The sequence below is a fragment of the Pinus tabuliformis genome, chromosome 8 (assembly GCF_031772625.1).
Source record: "Pinus tabuliformis cultivar Carrire ecotype Pingquan chromosome 8, CPIR1, whole genome shotgun sequence".
Taxonomy (NCBI): domain Eukaryota; kingdom Viridiplantae; phylum Streptophyta; class Pinopsida; order Pinales; family Pinaceae; genus Pinus; species Pinus tabuliformis.
This window is the reverse complement of record NC_142294.1, coordinates 1,827,091,090-1,827,111,724: the sequence shown is the minus strand read 5'-3', so window position 1 is coordinate 1,827,111,724 and position 20,635 is coordinate 1,827,091,090.

Sequence of the window (20,635 nt, the reverse complement as noted above, 5' to 3'; positions counted from 1 at the left end):
AGGTGCTATACATCTCAAAGGGCTGGGCAACGAACAATACTTGGTCATTTTAGAACTAAGCTCTTGAGCAGAGCATAGTGCATTGAGAGTTGAGCGATAATTGAGCCCCTAAGTTCGTGAGAGATAGAATATAGCCTAGAGATGATGAAAGCCACTAAGGATGGGTTGGGAATTGAAGAGGTACCCACCGGCGAGGCCACGCAGACCCAAATAGTGGCGGATGTTCCAGAAGGTGCCAGGGTGGTGACATAAATCCCCAAATCACCGTGAAGACCACGGACCAAGAAGGATAAATCAGTGATGGGTCCAGTACGCATGTCCCTGAGGAATCCGTAGCACAACTAACTATCCATGGAAGAGAAGGGGGAAGCTGTCACAATAGAAACAAATGGGGAAGAAGAAGACTTACAGGCCCTGATCGCCACAACAAAAGAGGAAGAAGAAGTGGATTAGGATATCCAACCATTTCACTTTGCAACAAAACTGGCAGTGTATGTCCCTCCACAGAAAGGAAAAACCAAAATGCTAAAGAACCTGGACGGAATGAAAGTCTCACTCTAGACCCCACTCCTCAATGACATTATACTTGAGGGCACGCACCCAGGCCACGTACCAACCATGAAATTTGAATACTGGGACCTCGCTGACAGTGAGAAGTTCCCCCACCTAGAGACAAGGAACTTAATGAAGCAGAACACCAATGGGGTGGTGATCACGTTAGAGCCATGAAAATGGTTGCGCGGTGTGGAGAAGGCCAGGTTGCTACACTTGTTATGGATAACACATTTCCACCATGCGCCCATCACCATTTTCGCTATCAAGCAACTTCTTTTCCTGGTGCACGATGGGTATCTATGGCTAGAGGAGCCTATTCCCATCACGGCAGACCTCATTCACCGGATTTATTGGCTCCCCTGTAAACAAAACGACCCCATGTCTTTAGCCGGAAAAGGTAGCGATTTGGCTCTTACAAAAGCCATGGAGGCAAAATATAAGCTAGAGAAGAAGAATATGGGCTACGCCATCTCCAACATCAAGGAAAAAGGGGTGAGTGTCGCAACCCAACTCCTGGCTGGCAATGTGATGAGGAAGTGTCACGCTGATGAGGTGCCGGCGCTGGTTGTCGCGCTAGCCGAGAAATGCACAAGGGTGTCAAGTTCAACTGCTCCGAATTCCTCTGCGAGGATTTTTTGACAAACTGTTACAAAGCCCAAGAGCAAGGTAAAACCTTCCACTACGCATGGTTTCTTTTGTCCATATTACTAGTAGCGGGAGAATTGTCGGAGGACAGTCAATTCCCCAACATTGACAGAGAGTTATTAGAGGACGCAAAGTACACTTCGCTCTGGGTCACAAAGGATGCGAAACGGATTCATGACATCAAATTTTTCTGGGTGCTCATGGAGGTGAGCATCTGGATGTGAATCAATAAGAGGGCATCCCTATCACCTACGGTGCACAATAGTCTACAGAGTTTTGGAGACTTCAAAGCTGATATGCACAACATCTATATCAGGGCACAAAAGGATCCAGCGAGGCAGTGGACGAAGCTACCATATGTAGCCACTGAAGATATGAGTTTTACTATCTTGGAGACATGGCCTCCTGAATGGTGTGCTTCAGACCTAGCAGAACTGGAGAAGGTGACATCCCAGAAGAAAAAGGATGATGCTAAGTTGTGCGTCACTCAATTATAAGAGAAAAGGCGAAATGAGAAAACAATAACTAAGGTAAGGGCAGTGCGTGAAGCAGCATAGAAAGCCGTGGAGTAGAAGAAGGTCACAAAAGCAGCAGCAGCAGCGCAGGCAGTAGAAGCAACAACAACATAGGCAGACGAGGGTCAAGAAACATCCTCAGGGTACGAGGTAGAGGAATCATAAACAATAGAAGGAAGCATGGACGCAGGGGCCACATCCAAGCAATTAAAGTGCCCGCGCATCACAGAGAGATCAGGCCCAAGGAAGAAGGTCAAGGCCTCAAAGTTGGCCATTGACCCAATCACCTTAACCGAAGGTGATCTCCATGACATCGGTGAGATGGTCCACAATGTCATAGGTGAAGCGCTTCAGGAGTTGATGTAGGAGCATCAGACTATGTTGGGTGGCCTTAGGGTGCATCTGCAAGAGTTACAGGTATGGCCCCCTCAGGAAGATACCCTGTCAACACACGTTGCAGTAGGAACTTCAACAGCAGAGCAGATGTTGCGTGCAAGGATAGAAAATACAATAGTGTTGCTAGAGGGAGCTCTAACGTCATCCAATGCGATGGACTGGTTGTTAGTTAGTATGATGAAGGGCCTTGGCCTTAATCTGGCTTCCCTTCCCTAGAAAATGATGTATTCGTTACAGGATGGGATAATGGTAGAGCTGCAGGCCAGGGAGATCTGCACGATCTAGGTTCTTATAGAGCAGAAAATAAACATAGAACAACTCAGCTTGCAGCGTGATGAATTGGTGTTGCAGAATCAATAGTTGGTGAATACAGTAGATGATGCCTGCTGACACATCTTGGAAATAGCCATCACAATAGATCTACCGGTAGAAGTGTGGATCCATAGTTTGGAAACTAGAGTCTGCAAGGCTAGAGAAGAGATGACAAAGGTTTAGCTGGAGCTGAATCTTCAGATCGCCAAGCTGCGGTTAAAGGTGCAACCTTCCACTCCCCCAGAAATCAGAGAATAGCATGCCAGTGCTATTGTAGTAGGGTTGGAAGAAATTGGAGGTGCAGTGCGCAATCATATGAACATGTTGGAACAGGCACTTGAGGTTCTCATGACTTTGCAGGAGGACCCCAACATCTAGTTCCTAGAGATAGAGGTGTGCAAACTCTAGCAGCAATATGACATCGTCAGAGGGACTACACAAATGGTAGTGCCCACTCAGCGGCTTGCAAGGATTTAGCAAGCCAAGTCATTAAAGGAACAAGTGGACGTGGCATGCCATAAGGAATCAGTTATCAAAGCACGCATTCAGCCATGGATTAATGAGGCCTTTACAATCACAGCGAATATTGAAGGGAATCTCGCGCACATTCAGGGGATGCATGCACAGATATAGGGTAGTATGTTGGAAACAAAGATCTCAGAAGAATGGATGTAGCAAGTTCAACAAGCAGCAGCTCAGTGTGGTGCCGACATTAGTACGATTCGAGAGCAGTTGGAGGGAATCCACACCAAGATTTCCATGCTGACAGAGTTACTCGAGGGCGAGTCACAATGTTTGTGTTGGAGGCCTTTTGGTCATGGAATCCCCCCACAACATGTTTTGGGGCTCAAATCCCAAGTTTTGAGTAATATTATTGTAAAGCTCCGCGAATTGCGAGCACAAAATGTGTGTTAGAGTCATAGGGTTGTTCGCCCTAAGTTTGAATGGATTGTATAAATAGAGCGAGGCTCTGAGTTGTAAAGATCATCAGAAGATAGAATCTAATGGATAGAATGAGATAACGAAGCTAGAAGAAGAGTCTAAGTGTGTCTTGGGTCGTAGTAGTAGGAAGAGGCTCTGCATCTAAGTGTGCAGAGGCCTAGTAGAGTTTACAGCTGAGTGCGCACACCCCTGCAGCTGAGTGCGCAGGGTAGAGTTGAGTCTGTAACCAGAGAAGAGATTAATAAAGAAAGGTTTTGCTACAAATTCTGTGCATTTGTTATGAGTTATTACATGTTTGATGTCATTTGCAATTATATTATTTATTTACTGCACGCACTTGTATGAATTGTGAATATTTTTAAGTACAACTGAAAGCATACAAATAAGCTAAGTAATCAACTAATATCGAGTTACTAGTAACGATTTGGGTAATAACATTGTTCGGCCCCTAAGTAGGGCTACGCGAAGGCAGAGTCTTAAGCTACACGGTACAGGAAAGTGCGCATAACATCGAGCGCAACCGTGGACCACTTGAAACCATCAAACATCTACAGGGTGCGGAAAGCTGGCTCTATCACCCTCCCATACTACTTTGGGTGAGACCTCAGTTTGTGCTCCACAGACTGTTTTCGAAAGGGCCAGTAGTACCGAGATTTGTTTGGCTAAATCACCTCTGAACCTGGGTCAGGCCCCAACAAGCCAACAATGAGGATTCCTTTTCTTGTATTATCTGCATCTAATAGAGACTTTTCGTACTCGCCCTTGTCTATAGTTGTGTCCTTGAAGATGTCAGCATTAGCCATGAAGTTTAGTATGTGTTGATCATAAAAAAAAAACATGTAAATTAGTGATGTTATCTCAGACAGATGGTTTGTACAAAATTTTAACAGAAAATTTGTCCCTTAATGGTAACATCCTAGTAGTTGCATTTTCCAAGGCATTTACAGCTGCATTACGCATTCTTGGCACTGAAATAATGCTAAAAGATTGGAAATGAGAGATGAGTCACCATACACCTTGTTGATAACTCTTAAGATGAGGTGACACACAGTGTATAGTGTTATGTACCTGATGCACCATGATTTCAGAGTCACCTACCGCTTTTATGACAGTAACATTGAGGTCAATTTCTTTTTGTAAGCCCAAGATGAGTGCTTCATACTCTACGGTGTTGTTTGTGCACTTCAATTCCAAGCGAATAGAGATTAAATGTTTTCTGTGCAGTGCATATGTTAAAACACAACTAGCTCTAGAGCCCTCCTACATTTTGGATCTATAGAACTACATGGTCCACATATCATATGTACAAGGACCGCTTACCGAACTAGTACTACTGCCACTGCTACTACTACTATTACAACCTACTGTACTAGTTTCATTTTTTCCATTTGGTCATGGAAGGAGGCCCAACTATGTAATTGGTGGGATAGGGGATGGCTCTGCAAGATAACACCCCAATTGTGTTTCTAGAAAATAATTGCGAACACAAGTTTTGCGAAAGCGAACAACTCATTTTCTCCATTCAAGGGAGTCACATTGTGCTTCATGTATCTCTCTAAAAATACTTAGATCTGATTGTTCCTTCCATTATATGAAAACCATAAGTATGACTAGTCAGTTGAAAAGTATCCTTGTATCTTTCTTGACCAGTCTCTTCTTAGCAATAGCCTGTATTCTTCCGGGGTGTCTAGAATCACAATATTACTGGATTGATGAACTCGTCCATCAAACGATAAGTTGATGATCACATCCCTCAGTTCACCAATTTTTGGCATGCAAGTTGTGTCCAGTTGGATGATCTCTGCACTTGTCTTACTTCATTGAGTGTTGATCTTCTTGGTGATAGACAGTGGCATGACATTCACTGACGCACCGGAATTGACCAAGTAGTTGTGAACATTGAAGTTGAATATCTCGAACGATAACAAGAATGGTGGGTAGAGTGAATTTTCCTCCTCCAAGTGGAGCACGTTAATCATAGATGCAAGAGCATCAGGAGACTTACTAGGTCCCTTGTCGGAAGAGGTGGCATCACCATTAGAGGTTTGCCCAAGTGCTCCTGGAAGAATGTCTTATTGACTCGTGATTTTTGCAAGTTCATATAGAGAAATATTTGCGCAAATATTCTTCATGTCTTCCATGATGTTGTAATCTATAAAGGGAAGACTCACTGAGTTGTCTGAGGGTGGCATTGAAATGATGGTTTCTGGTGGGATGGCTGTATCTTTTCTTCTCATGGAAGCACTTTTTGTTGAAGTTGTCTACCCATATTTTCTCTGAGTGCTCTCTGTTGAGTCTACTAGCAGACCTACTTTCCTTAACATATCTTGTCTTATTTTCTTCCTCAGTATATCAATTGTAGTAGTGGCCTCTTGACTTCTCAAGTTATATCGGTTATTTTGCTTCGGGGCTAGACCATCACTCGGAGGCTCCTTATCGGTTGTGGTCTTCTGGGCTATGACAGCATACTGATACATGTTTACTACATGCCCAGTTCTTGAAGCTTCATCATGTGTATCAGCTTCTTCTTCTTCATTTTCAGGCTTAGCCCGCTCATCAACCGTGAGTGTGTTGGACAATTGTGTAGCCATGCTTCTTATTCCATGGTTCCATTTTGGGCACATTCTTTCTAAATGGGATTCATGGTGAAACATGTAGTATGAATCTGTAGTGATTGTCTCAAGGATTAGAACCAAGTTGGAGCACTGTGTAGATTTGGTCGGCTAGCTGCTGCTATTGCTGGAAGCTACATTCTTCTTTTGCAGGTAGCTAGAATGATTGTTGCTCATGTTGGTCTCACTTGTTCTTTTATTAAGTTTAGCTACTTTGGTGGGTCAGGGACTTGATGAGACGAGTAAGGTTATCAATGTCACTTGATTCATTTTCCTCAGCCTTACTTACAAAAGTGTGAGACCTCTTCCCCATGTCTTTAGAGTCCTTAGTGTATTCATCATTTGCAATGACTCCAATAGCATACATGTCCTTCTCTATGGCAATAACATCTGCACAATTTTCTGTTAATGTTGGTTTCACAGCTCACTTGATGAAATGCACAATATTGGTCGGAAAGTTAGAAGTGTAGTAGTCGATGGTGATGCAGTTATGAGGTTTAGCTTCAATCAAGAACTTGTTCAGAATATAGTTGAACTTCTGATTGAAATCCTTAACTTTTTATTTATCATCTATCTTGAGACTACCTAACTCCTTCAATAACATGGAAATGGGCTTGTCTTCAGCAAACTTCTCAAGAGAGATCCTTTTGAATACCCCTCAATTCTAGATGGAGTTTGGAGGAAGATTGTGGTACCATAAAGCTGTTCTACCATCCAAGGTACATGGAAACAATCTACATGAAACATCATCATAACGTACCTCAAGTGTCTGTAGGTGTAGGTAGAATGTTTCTAAGTTATTTTCTACCTTCACTATTTTGTCAGGGTCATATTTCGTTAATAGCTTCACCGTATGTCTTGGCATCTTGTGCAGGACACCCAGAAGTGCAAATAGGCCTGGAGTCATCCATTCCAAATTTTGGTATGCCATTTTGTCCTCTTCATTTTCCTCCTCTTCCTCTTCTAAATCTGATGATTCCTCTGATGAATGTATTGGTTTCTTCTCTTCTTCTCCTCCTCCTTCGTTTCCTTCTACTCCACCTCCTTTTCCATATCTTGAGCCTGAGAGTAAGAGGTTCCTTCTTCTTCCTTTCGAAAGAGTGGGGGTTCTTCTTCTTTCTCCAGGGCTTATTCCAACTCCTCAAGAGTGGAAAATATCACTTATTCAACATATGTAACTACTACTCATATGGGGGTAGTCTTGTGCTTCTTTTAAGAGTATGGAAGAGTGTACACTCCTCGAATCAGTCCAACAAATTTTGCAAATTGAGAGGTGATGGGACGGATCTCACATATTTAATGGTATAGGATTTCACATTCAGGTATGGGAGGTGAGAAATTACCAACTTCGGAATTGCAAGTAGGGGAGAGAGAGTGAATGTTAATTCCTTGACCATAAACTGGGTGAGTGGGCCGATGGGACAATCAACAATAAAATACTGGTAGCCCTCCTTCTAGTGCCAGAAATGTTGATGGCATTGGATTCACCAATATTTAGAGGATATCCATGATATGAGGACGTAATTAGACCTCACATAGTTTGTTGTAGGAAATCGTATCTAGTATGATGGCCCGGTTTCTATATACCTAGATATTTTCCTCGACTCTTATTGTTCAGCACATGAGAGTGTTACACTGTTACCTTCAAAAACAAAGTTGAGTGTCCATGGTCAGTGATCAGATATTGATTCATAACCTAAATGATAGTTCAAACTTCAAAGTGTTCGAAAGAGTGTCGAACCTAAGTGATTGGATATATCTCGTCTTCCTAATTTCGGTGCCATGAACAGTTCGAAAAACTGACACTGTATGAAGGAGTTATCACAATTTGAAAAGTCTAGTAAACTATAATTTTTGGACATTTAACCAAGATTAATTTGGTTTTTGAAAATATTAAAAAAATATATATTCTAAGGAATATTCTCTTTTGGGGTAAGCCCTAAACCTTTCCTTAAACGTCTTTCTTTAAGTTCTGTATTAAGCACATGGGTAGTATTCAGAAAGTGGGAAACGGTATCTCACGTGGACAAAACATTGTAAATGGTATTCTACAATTTCACATGATTAACCTTAGCAATTCACACGTAGCATGGGAAAACTACTTTTCTCGCATGCTCTTGACCTGATATCGGTTTTGCAAGAAACTTTGTAAGATTGCATGACAACCGTTTGATTGGATGGGTCACATCGACAGTGGATATCGTTGGGGTTATTTGGTGAGTAGAAAATGTGATATCCACTGGATCGAGATGGATAGATCGACGGTAGACATGTGGTTCCAAGACCGCTAGCTCTATGGAGGATTATTCCTAACCACCGGGATTATACCGCCTCATATGCGTCCCCAAACAGTTATTGTAATGGCTCACCTCAGACAGTCAGCTTGGCGGAGCGGCTAAGAAGGTGAAAATGCTATATTTAAGTAGATTTAAGTGCAGTTCACCAAATTTAGTGGAGTATCCCTAGGGGATATTGACTAAATGCACTCCAGGAGTAGTTTTCAACTAGACAGAGTGAAACAAGAGGCTAGATAGGCTAATTGGAGCCTTTTGAAGCCAATGGAATGGTCGAGAGAAGTTGAGGAAGTAATCTTCATAGATATTTTCATCAAGGGAGATTTTGGAGCTTAGGGCCACCAAGGGTTGGAGGCAGTTGTAGGAGCTACCAGTACTCATTCTCAACGAGCCAACAGTCGTTCCTGTCTGTAATTAGCCTTATGAATCCATTTCATGGATTTTCCAAAGCATTTGAAGACTTTTAAAGGCCAAGATGCTACAGGGAAGTTTCAGGCAGCGAGTGCCAACCGTGGCGGAAGGCCCAGTTTGGGGATGTAGTGCTCATTTTGAGCAAATGATCAATCTATTTTTGGTGTATGATATGTGTTGGACACAATAGATGAGGTTTCAGTGATAGTTAGCGAATTCCTAAGGAGTTAGTGCCATCAAGAGGCTCAAGGTAGTTCAAATCACTTATTAAAGGAATCAAGTCTAAGAGAGCTTAGATCTGTTTGCAGAGTGATGACAGCTAGGACAGGGATATATATGGAATTCAAAGTCCATTGGTCTAGTTCAGTAACCTTTGGAGTTAAGTGTGGAACTTGTAAAAGAAACTTTACCATAATCCCAAAGAGCCAAGTCAAGATGACAAAAGCTCAAGGAGATGTAGCCCATGATATTCGAGTGAACTCCTAGATTAAATTTTCTGTTATGTGTGGATGTTTATTTTCTGCATTATATGGTTGTTATATGTGTTTAATATTAGCAAAAATAAATGGACTTAAAGCACTTAAACAGTGGAAAGAAAACATACACCTTTTTCAAGTATTTAATTCCGCAGATGTCATATATAAGCTAGATCATTTATTTGTTTAACTGAGTGGGAAATTGTTGTAAGCATAACAAGTTATCAAACCCCCATTTCAGATTAGGTGGTATCAGAGCAAGTTGCTTGATTGACAGAGAAATAAGTTGCTTGATTGACAAAGGAGTAGGTTGCTTGTTTGACATAAAAGGTGTTTAAACAGTACAAAGGATTTGACTGTCTGACTCTTTGTAAACTGACTGATGTTTAAGTTTGCAAAGGTGAAGGGAAAGCTACTGATAGTTAACTCCAGGAAAGGACAAGAAGGAAGAGGGGCTGAAGGCATTCTCCTTACCAAAAGGACCTCAAGGTAACCCTTGAAGCATAAGAAAGTTTGTTTGTAAAAGGCTGCTTGAATAAGAGTTGACTCGACAACCATTAGTCCTCTGAAAGCTTTGTGAATTTTGATGAAGTTTTTTTGTTCATTTCTATAATGACAACTTCTACAAGTGATTTTTCAAAATCCTCCTCCTTCACATGATTCTTTGATGAATACATGAAGTGAGACTTGTTCATAATGATTGATATGGTGTAACAAATGTATGAAGATGAAAGGAAGAGAACAAAACTTCGAGAGAAGTTGAATTCCATGAAGGAAGAGAAGCAGTTGCTTTTTGAAAAGTTGCAGGGAATGGAGAGCCAACTTCATATTGCAAATATGAACCTAGAAAGGATGCATGAGTTGGAGACACAACTCCTTGTTCCCAAAGAAGCCTTAGTCAAGCATCAGTTTGAATAAGAGGTAAGAAATCCTATTTTGTCTTCAATTTCCTCTAAGAATGGTTATGTTGGTTCTTTTGAGAAACATACAAGAGGTATAGGGTCCAAGTTGATGTCAAAAATGGGCTATCAAGGAAAAGGATTAGGCAAAGATGCACAAGGCATTGTTGAGCCAATAATGGTTGAGGAAAGGCCTAAGTATTTGGGTCTTGGCTGTTGACAATCTTGTGGAGAAAGTTCCATGAAGGCAATTGAAACAGTTCGTAGAAGGAGTTTCATTTTAGGTTCTCTACCTCAAATTTGTAAAGATTGTGTTCATGGGGAATGCAATTGTTTGAAACATGATTTGTAAGAATAAGGTGTTCATAAGCATGCACTCGAACAATGGATTTGTGAAAGCTTTAAAATCATTTAAGAGATTGATGGTGTTCCGAATGGAGCCAATTCTTCATTCGATTCACCCTCTCATGAAGGAAACAAAGGTGAAAGATGAAGGTATAAATCTAGTTTATTTTGATTATGTAAGGCATCGTAAATTTACACATAAGCATTGGAAAAACATTGCATGTTCCTTTTGTGGTTTGGTTAACCATAGTGTTTCTAGATGTTGGAAGAAAATGGTCACATACAAGAAAATTTTGAAGAAAAGCAGGCAAGAAGCCAAAGGTACATTGGACAAGGCAAATTATGTTGTAAAGAGGATGAACATGTGTTGCAATTATTGCCATAAACAAGGAAATATTGCTGAAAATTGTTGGATTTTGAATCCAACAATTCTTCCATGAAATTTGAAGAAAGTGGAAAAAGAGAATGGCAAGAATGGAAAGGAAGTTTCCATAATTGATGTGTTTCAGGATTATTCACATGTTGATTTCGATGTGCAGTTAAAGGAAGAACCTTTGATGTGGATTGGTAAGAAATCGTTAGAGTTCTTAGCCAATTAAAGTGCCATGTATTTTGATTTGATACATAAGTTGCAAGGTTTTACAAAAAAAGTGAATGGAAAAGTTGAGTATGAGACATGCTTTATTGCAGCAAAATTATGTTCATTTAAGCTTTGCAAGCATATTTACATATGATTGAGGATCTTGTACTTATGATTTTGGTTGAAAGAAAGTTGAAGAATGGAATACATGCATGAGAACAGTATGTATGAACATAGGAATGTTGATGATTTCATTGTATTTGAACATGCATGTGTAATTGACTTGATGGAAAATTTCTTTGTTTAAACATGCATGCGATGTCATATTGACTTGGAAAAGTTGATTTTGTATCCAAGATTGAAAAATGGAGATAATGATAAAGTGTTTCACAAGAGGTGGAATTATTGCCACTTTTAAAAAAATCATCAAGTTCTTTTTCTATATGCTTTAGTTGGAGAGTCAGTTATTTGAAAAAGGCATGTTTTGTGAGCTTGTGATTTAGTCGATAATTTGTACACAAGATGTGAGAGACATGATGATGATTCACATGATGTGAATTTATGTCGTGAAGTTGTTTTTTTTGCATTATGTTGTTTTTGACAAGATGTCAGAAGAAGATTTGTAGTAGCAAAAGTCGCCATAGAAGTGGCTTGGTAAGAAATCGTTTAACTTCTTGACACAGTAAAGCATACTTTCATTGGTACATATGCAAAATTCAGTTAAGTATTCATATATTTATGATGTAATCTCACATTTCTTTGAGCAACCTTGAGTCGATGATCAAGGAAGCAATGTTCAGCTACCTTCTGTAAACTTCTCAATAAACATTATCAATAAGTTCAAGGAAGACAGTTCTTAACAGGAGGAGAAGCGCATCCAAGAAGGGAAGTGTCTACTACCATCGAGTTTTGGTTCAAAGGCACTAGCTATCCAAGGAAAGTGTATGGAGACTGAAAGAAGAGGGTGTTGTACTCATCTACCGTACATATCAATATATCAATCTTTTGGGTTCCAAAAGATTCCTAATGGGGAGGAGTGATCAGATATTGATCTAACCTAAATCATAGCTCAAATATCAGTGTTCGAAAGAATTTTGAACCTAATCGACTGGATAGATCTCATCTTCCTAATTCTGGCACCACAAATGATTCAAAAAATCGACACCGTATGAAGGAGTTATCACAATTTGAAAAGTCCGGTAAACTAAAATTTTTGGACATTTGACCAATATTAATTTGGTTTTTGAAAATATTAAAAAAATATATATTCCAAGGAATATTCCCTGGAATATTCTCTTTTGGGGTAAGCGCTAAAACTTTCCTTAAACATCTTTCTTTAAGTTCTGTATTGAGCACATGGGTAGTATTTGGAAAGTGGGAAACGGTATATCACATAGATAAAAAGTTGTAAATGGTATTCTACGATTTCACGTGATTAACCTTAGCGGTCAACACATAGCACATGAAAAATACTTTTCTCGTGTGCTCTCGACCCGATATTGATCGTGCAAGAATCTGCGTGAGCTCGTGCAACAACCGTTCAATTGGATGGGTCACATCAACGATGGAGATTGCTCAGGTTAGTTGGTGAGCGAACAATGTGATATCTGTTGGATCGAGTGAGATAGATCAACGGTTGACACGCAGTTGCATGACTGCCAGCTCTAGAGAGGATTATCCCTAACTGTCAGGATTATACCACCTCATATGCACACCCAAACAGTTATTGTAATAGATCACCTCCAACGGTCAGCTTGGTGGGGCAGCTAAAAAGGTGGAAATACTATATCTAACTTGAGTTAAGTTCAATTCACCACATTTAGCGGAGTATCCCTAGGGGATATTGACTAAATGCACTCCAAGAGCATTATTTGACTAGAGAGAGTGAAATAAGAGGCTAGCTAGGCTAATTGTAGCCTTCTGAAGCCAATGGAATAGCCTAGAGAAGATGAGGAAGTCATCTTCATAAATACTTTCATCCAGGGAGATTTTGGAGCTCAGGGCCACTAGGGGTTGGGGGTAGTTGTAGGAGCTACTAGTACTTGTTCTTAGCGAACCAGTAGTCATTCCCTACTGTAATGAGATTTCTGAATCCATTGCAGGGATTTACATAAGAATTTGGAGACTTCTAAAGGCCAAGATGATACAAGGAAGTTTCAGATAGCTAAGTGCCAATCATGGAGGAATGCCTAGTTCTGGGATGTAGTGCTGATTTTGAGCAAATGATTAGTCTATTTTTGGTGTCTGATATGTGATGGAGGTATTTTATGAGGTTTTAATGATAGTTAGAGAATTCTAAATAATTTAGTGCCATCAAGAAGCTCAAGGTAGCTCATAGCACTAATTGAAGGAATCAAGTCTAAGAGAGCTTAGATATGTTTGCAGAGTGATGACAACCAGGAAAGGGATATAGATGTTATTCTAAGCCAATTGGTTTAGTTCAATAACCTTTGGAGTTAAGTGTGGAAATTGTAAAATAAACTTTACCATAATCCCAAAGAGACAAGTCAAGTTGACAAAATCTCAAGGAGATGTAGCCCATGATATTCGGGTGAGCTCCTAGATTAAATTTGTTGTTATGTGTGGATGTTTACTTGCTACATTATATGGTTGTTATATGTGTTTAATATCAGAAAAAACAAATGGACTTAAAGCACTTAAACATTTAAAAGGAAACACAAACTTGTTTCAAGTATTTAATTCCACAAATGTCATATATAAGCTAGATCATTTATTTTTTTAACTGGGTGGGAGGTTCTTGTAAGAATAACAAGTTATAAAACCCCCAATTTAGATCAGTGAGTGTGTAACGTAACTATGTCTAGGTTCTCTTACTTCAAAGGGGGAAATAAAAGTGAGCCTCTAGGTGAGAGGTAATAGCACCACCCAGGAAGAGACACACACGAACCAATAAGATTTGTCCAAAATCCAGCGGAATAATCCACAACAGATGTAGAAATCATTGAAATGAAAGTACAAGGGAAGACATGTCCACCACCCAGTGGAATAGTCCACAATGGATGTGACGGTTGTTATAACCAAGAATTGAGGAGGGTTTGTCTAGTATCCTACAAAGTAGTCCATAAGGATGATACAACAACGATAACTGATACGACACATTCTCGACAACTAAACACTAAAGCAACCAAAATAGTTCAAGTATCTTAGTATATGTGAAACAAACATGAATTAAAAATTATCAAAGAATAGTCTTACAAACATCCACAAGTCATGCATGGAAACATGCTAGCCTAAACAAGCTTTTGTATTAAGAAAAAGTTCCAAGACACACATTTACATCATACATTACTAGCCCTAGTAGTGGGACATTGGAGCCACTCATCGCTCCTCATAGAACTGACTGAAACTATTTATGCTTCATGGGAGGATTCAAGGTAAAAAACACTTGCTCCTACAATGAGGGGGGTTATATATAACCAAGGGTAATGCTTGACCCTTGTGACTCTTGGACTACCCTCATGACTATTCAAATTCCTATGACTTTTCCACTCACATGAATCTTCATATTCATGTGTGTCCGTTGGAATTTCACTTTAAATTACATTCGATTCATAATAGATATGGCCCATAATAGTGATGTGGCCATTGAAAATTCATGACACGACTTGACATGACACTACTACCGTGGACTAGCTTGTTGTGGTGGCAATGTCAAGTCGTAGTTGTTGTTGAGTGATATATGTGTTCCTTGATGTGATTTCTCTTCTCCTCTACATGGCTTCATGGTGCGACATCTTCAATGATCTTTGGTGTTGAAAGGTGCTTTCATTCATGTGTTCCCTTTGCTTGTTCTTGATAAGCTTCTTTTTCCCATCTTACTTGTAAGCGAGTCTTCTAGAATGTTCGCTCCTTCTTCATCTCCTTCATCCTCTCACCATGATGTAACAATGTGCTTATTCCTCTAGTTCACACATGGCACAACGACATCAAATCTAAAAATTCCCTAGTGTAGGAGGAGGCATTGTTATCCATGGACTGGGCCTGGGATAGGTGACAAGCTAGTTGTAAAGAGGATCCAGTAACTACACATTGTACAATTCCACATGAGAGGGAGGGAGAATGGTTACTGAGACTGTACAGAGTGTAACTTAGGTTTGGCTGAGGAACTCCTGAGACAATCTTCACTGCCAGGAAAGATTGTGCAGAGGCCACTAGGAGATAGGATTGCACAGTTGAGACCATTAGTGGTTGTTTCAAGTTGGGACCCTCAGAGACAAGTCTATGAAGTTTTTAGAGGCAATGTAAAACTGGGCAGAAGAGGGACAAGGGAGGACATATCTACGTAGTTCTTAGATCAGTGAGTCCTAACTATGGGAGGACACTAGGGAGATACTTTTTCACATTTTTGGGACACAAGGAAGGCTTGGTTCTCTATGCATTGTGGGGTTCCAGTAGACATTTAGGAAGCTTGATGACTAATCTTGTGAAATGTGCAGTTCAGTTCAAGCTAGGAGAAGTTATTACACAATTATGGGGAGGAACGAAATTTGCTCAGTTCTGGAAGTGTGCAGTGCAACTATCATGGGTGGTAGTGACTGTGCACTATATCATTCCAAATAAAAAGGTTGAATCACTAAGGGCTAACACTGCGCAGTGTGCAGTTTAGTCAGGGTCCGGTGAACCGGAGTTGCTTGGTCAGGAGGATTTTTAGAAAATTGATGTGTAGGAGGCATGTGAAGTTGTAAGGAACTTGAAACTATGATCGCACACTTAGCATATTTTGACAACATGACAACATAGACTACCAGAATAACAAGACAAAGCATTACCCTCTGTGAGACTATCTAGAACAAAAAGTGCCAAGTACGACACTTGAGATAGACCCTAGGATGACCATGACGACACTTGTGAGACAATGCTTAAATTTTTTTGTATGATTGTGACCGATGCTTAAATAGCTAAGACAACTTGAACACACAAATACAAACCTTCAAAAGCACCAAACAAGGACCGCAAGCATGATAAAGAAATCAAACATTCTAAAAGAGGACAGTTAATCAAACAAGTAGAGGGGTGGAAAGACGAAGGAGACTCTAAGGAAGCTCATGAAATGAGCTCGAGTGTTTGCAACAATAAGGGAAAGACCAAAGAAGACTCTGAAATTTGAGGACAAGCTAAAATTTTGGAGGGTGTTGTAGCCACTACAACAAGACTATAAAAGTAATTGCAAGAAAATATATTTGAATATTTAAAGATTTTTATAGAAAAAAATGTACTTAAGATTTAAATTAAATAAATTATAATTTGATTTGACTTAATGATTAAGAATATGTGTTTTATCCTAGGAATTTATATGCTTAAATCTAGAGGACATTCGACTATGTGCAATTCACTACTACATGAGATACACTACACCTTTTAATCATATATACTAGGGAGGTCATATAAATTGTACGAGTGGTAAATGCCAACAAATATCAATATTTAACAAGCATATAAACATTGATTTCATGATACATATTCCATTAGTAAAATTTAAAAAATCATAAAAAATAACTAAATTATTACTTTATTCTAAATTATAATTATTTTTATTAATTATAGCAAGGAAAATATATGAGTTAAATATATGTACGCCCTCTACTTTACAGTGGGGATTCTTAATATATAAATAGGCTTTATTACACACCTGAGGATATGTGTGATTCCTTATGTGATCAATCCTGACTTTACACATGTTGTTTTTTAAATTAAAATAAAATATTCTCTAAATAAAAAAACAATGTCAACTATAGTAAAAAAACATAAATGGTTATACATATTTGGACAATTTTACTTAAAAGTATTATATAACATTAAAAAGCACATTCTCACCGTGCTCACTTTGCTTGTTGTTGATATTGCATCCTAATATGAAAGATATGTAAAAATATGTTACTCTAATTCTCAACCATAAATATATGTGTTTGAATGTCATGTGACATAATTTTATATGAATTTTAGAGAATCAAATTGTATATATATATGTGTGTGTGTGTGTGTATATATATATCTTCACTTTTAAGTGTATGAAAAATGTATAATTATAATACATTAAAAAAAAATCAATACAAAGCTTAAATAAATTATTAGAATATCCATGTCAATTATTTAATTTCAATATCATATTGGTGCAACTAACTAAAAGATGAAATGAACTTTTTTCCGTAATCTTACAATATAATTTTGAGGAAGATTATGATTTGATATTGTTAAAATTGTAGTTCTAAATACATGAATGGATTTAACGTCCTAAAATACCCTATTAAGCTCTCAAACTTTGTAGATTAAACAACTTAAACTTATGACTCTTAGATTTTGGGAAATTTAAATGTGAATATAAATATATATATATATATATATATATATATATATATATATATATATATATATATATATATATATATATATATATATTCCCAAAGAAAAGAAGTAATGGCAAGTAAAAATAAACTAATTAATAAGAGTAATAAGAAGATGTATAATTTGTTCACTTCCTAATATAACACTAGCACAACAGCATTAGTAAAAGTGGTTGATATACATAGAAGGCATATAAATATAATTATTATTGTTATTTATTCACTTATTTATTCTTAACTTTTAATTATTTTTTTTCGCTGTGGTTCACGGATACCCTGGTCAATGGGTGGTAGCTACATCCACGAAAAAATCTGGGTTGATCGACCCTGAAGCGAATCTAGCCCCGCGGCCCACTACCTAGGCCTAACCCCAAGGGCTTCGAGGAGAATGGACCTTGTGACCTCCCTATCGGCGAGGCACTGATTTTGACAAACTGTGCTAACCCTTGGGGCTTATAATAATAATAATAATAATTATTATTATTATGAGTGAATTAATTATTAATAATGAATGAATTGAATAACTAATTTTTCATTTTTATTTATTAATATAAACATTGTTGATGATGACGATGATGATGATGATGGTTAATGTCTGCTAAGACCAAACAATGGTCTATCGGACCTAAAGAAACAAATTATTTATTTTGATTTAATATTTTATTCCTATGCTCAAAAAGCTTGGAGAGAAGCCTCCCCAGCTCACTATAATTTTGACATTGTAAAAGGCTAGGAAGGTTAGTATTGTAACAAAGATTGTGAAACTGATATCTAATGTGGTTGTACATGGGGAACTCTAAGAGGAAGTGGTTTTCATCCTCGATGTTCCTATTCTCACATATATGGCAAATCCTTTCCATCCATGGTGTTTTAGGAACTGCCCAACGACCCGTTTCACTATGGAGCTCATGAGAATTCGTTCTAATCTTTGCTATATTAAGTTTCTTCTTTGAGCTAGTTAAAATAGAGAGATACTTTTGATCTCGTAGGGTGGGGTTTATGAGTTTCTTATAATAACTTGATTTTCTTTTAGCCACTAAATCTTTCTCACACCACATTTTTTCTTTGAACTTAGGAGTAACAATATCTTTAATGTTATTTATGTTTTGCAATGCATCATTCTCGTTGATCTCCCAATAGTTTAACCAGGCCCTTGTGTCATTATGCCATCTTTGATTAAGCCTTAGGTGGTTTTGGCTAGAATTTAAAGCTAGCTTGGGAAGTTTATGATCATCTATGTTATTGAGTTTGTGCTTGTACAACAGAAACATAAGCATAGCTAGGCTCTCAATAGGGGAAATATCTGCTTCTATAAGGAGAATAGGATAGGGTTTATTACTTTTAATTTCAGCTTATAATTTATAAAACGCTTCTGGATTTGCTCAATCTTTCTCCATGATTCTTTGGAGAGGCTGCAACCCCAAACCTCACAGCCATATAAGATAACATGAGTGACTAAAGTTTCAAGGAGGAACTTCTTTTTATCCCACATTACAAGTTTTGTTGTTTTACAATTATTTTCAAGACCAAAATAAGCTTTCCACCCCCCATTAATCCTTTTCTCAATGCTATGGTTCCAATTGAGCTTGTGATGAATATCAATTCCTAGGTACTTGTAAGAATACACTTCCTCCAAGTTACTATTGTCATACATAAAATTAGCGTAAGTGCCCTTCTTAGATTTGATAATCATAACTTTTGTTTTATGAGTGTTAACAGTCATACCCATGGTAGAGAAAAAATCCTTAAGAAGCCTGAGTTGGTTATCGAGATCAGAAGGGCACTTGCCAAAAGAACAATATCATCAGCATAGAGAAGAAGGATGATGACTATCCCAGCTAAGATCGTGCCATCACATCCTGCTTCCTCTAAATAGCCTTCGAGCTTATCGATGTAAATGCCAAATAGGGTAGGGGAGAGGGGGCAACCTTGTTTAACTGTGATATTACACTTAATATCTTTCGACCACCCCTTGTTGCTCTTTAGCTTGGTAATTACATTCTCATATAACCTTATAGCGGCGGCTCTCAAAGTGAGAGGAACCTTTAGCTCTTCTAGTCTATTCCAAAGGTTGTATCTAGGAACCGTATCGAAAGCCTTTCTAAAGTCCACAAAGAAACAAAATAAATTGGATTTATCATTACGACATTCCTCCACAATGATCCTAAGCGTAACAAGGTGGTCTGTTGTTGAGTAATGCCTTCTGAAACCTGCTTGGCCTTTAGCCCACTTACCTTCACTTTCAAGCCATATGCTTAACTTCTTTTCCAAAATACTACCATATAACTTGGCTAATAGAGGGTTGATCATAATTGTCTGATAATTAGAGGGGTTATTTGTATCCCCACTTTTAAAAATAGTGATAATGAGGGTCTCAATCCAAGGTTTAGGGAACCCTTACTTGACTGCTTGATTGAAAAGCTTGTGGATGGTGGGGATGAGGACAAGGCCTCCAGTTTTTAAGATTTCTGCTTGGTAGCCTTCAATGTCCTTAGCTTTCCCATTAGCGAGGCGATTAACCCCAAACTTAATGTCTTCTAAATAGAAAACTTCTTTCGTTGTGAGAACGGTTTCAAAATTATGCATGACATTTGGAGATTCATAAAGATTTTTAAGATAGGAATTCCAACCGTGAAGAGCAATTTTATTATTATCCTTAGTCTTCCTAGTCAGAGTCTACCTCCAAAGTTTCTTAGGAGCTACCTTAGAGAGGTGTAAGAGATTCTCCTGTCTTTGATGAATGTACTGCCTCTTTTTCCTTTTAGTTAGGGCTTTGTATATTTTTATCTTGTCCATTTTAAGAGATTCATCAACATCTTCCTTAACTGCTCTCCTCACACTTTTACAATCTTTGTCATACCATGGATTGGTTTTGCTATTTCTTCTATTATTTGAAACTTCAATTGAGAACTTGTTAATAGAATATGAGAGGGTTGTAGTAAAATTATGATAGAGGTCTTCTATGTTGTCTATACTAGATAAAGGAAGAAAATTAGCTTTTAATTCATTTAGAAAGAGATCATTTTTATTTCTATCAAATATTAAGTTCTTTTGGCTGTAAGTATTATTTTCTATGGGAACTCTATGCATGACAAAATTGAGAGTTATAAGTAAAGTCCTATGACCAGAGTCAGGTTCGTGGTTGTTTAAGATGTCAAAATTTATTATTTCATTGTATAATGGGAGATCGAAAATAACGTAGTCTACCACGCTGCTACCAAGTCCATGGATGCAGGTCATCTTGCAGGAATTGGGCCACTTCTTTAGACCGTTGCAAATTATGAGATCCTG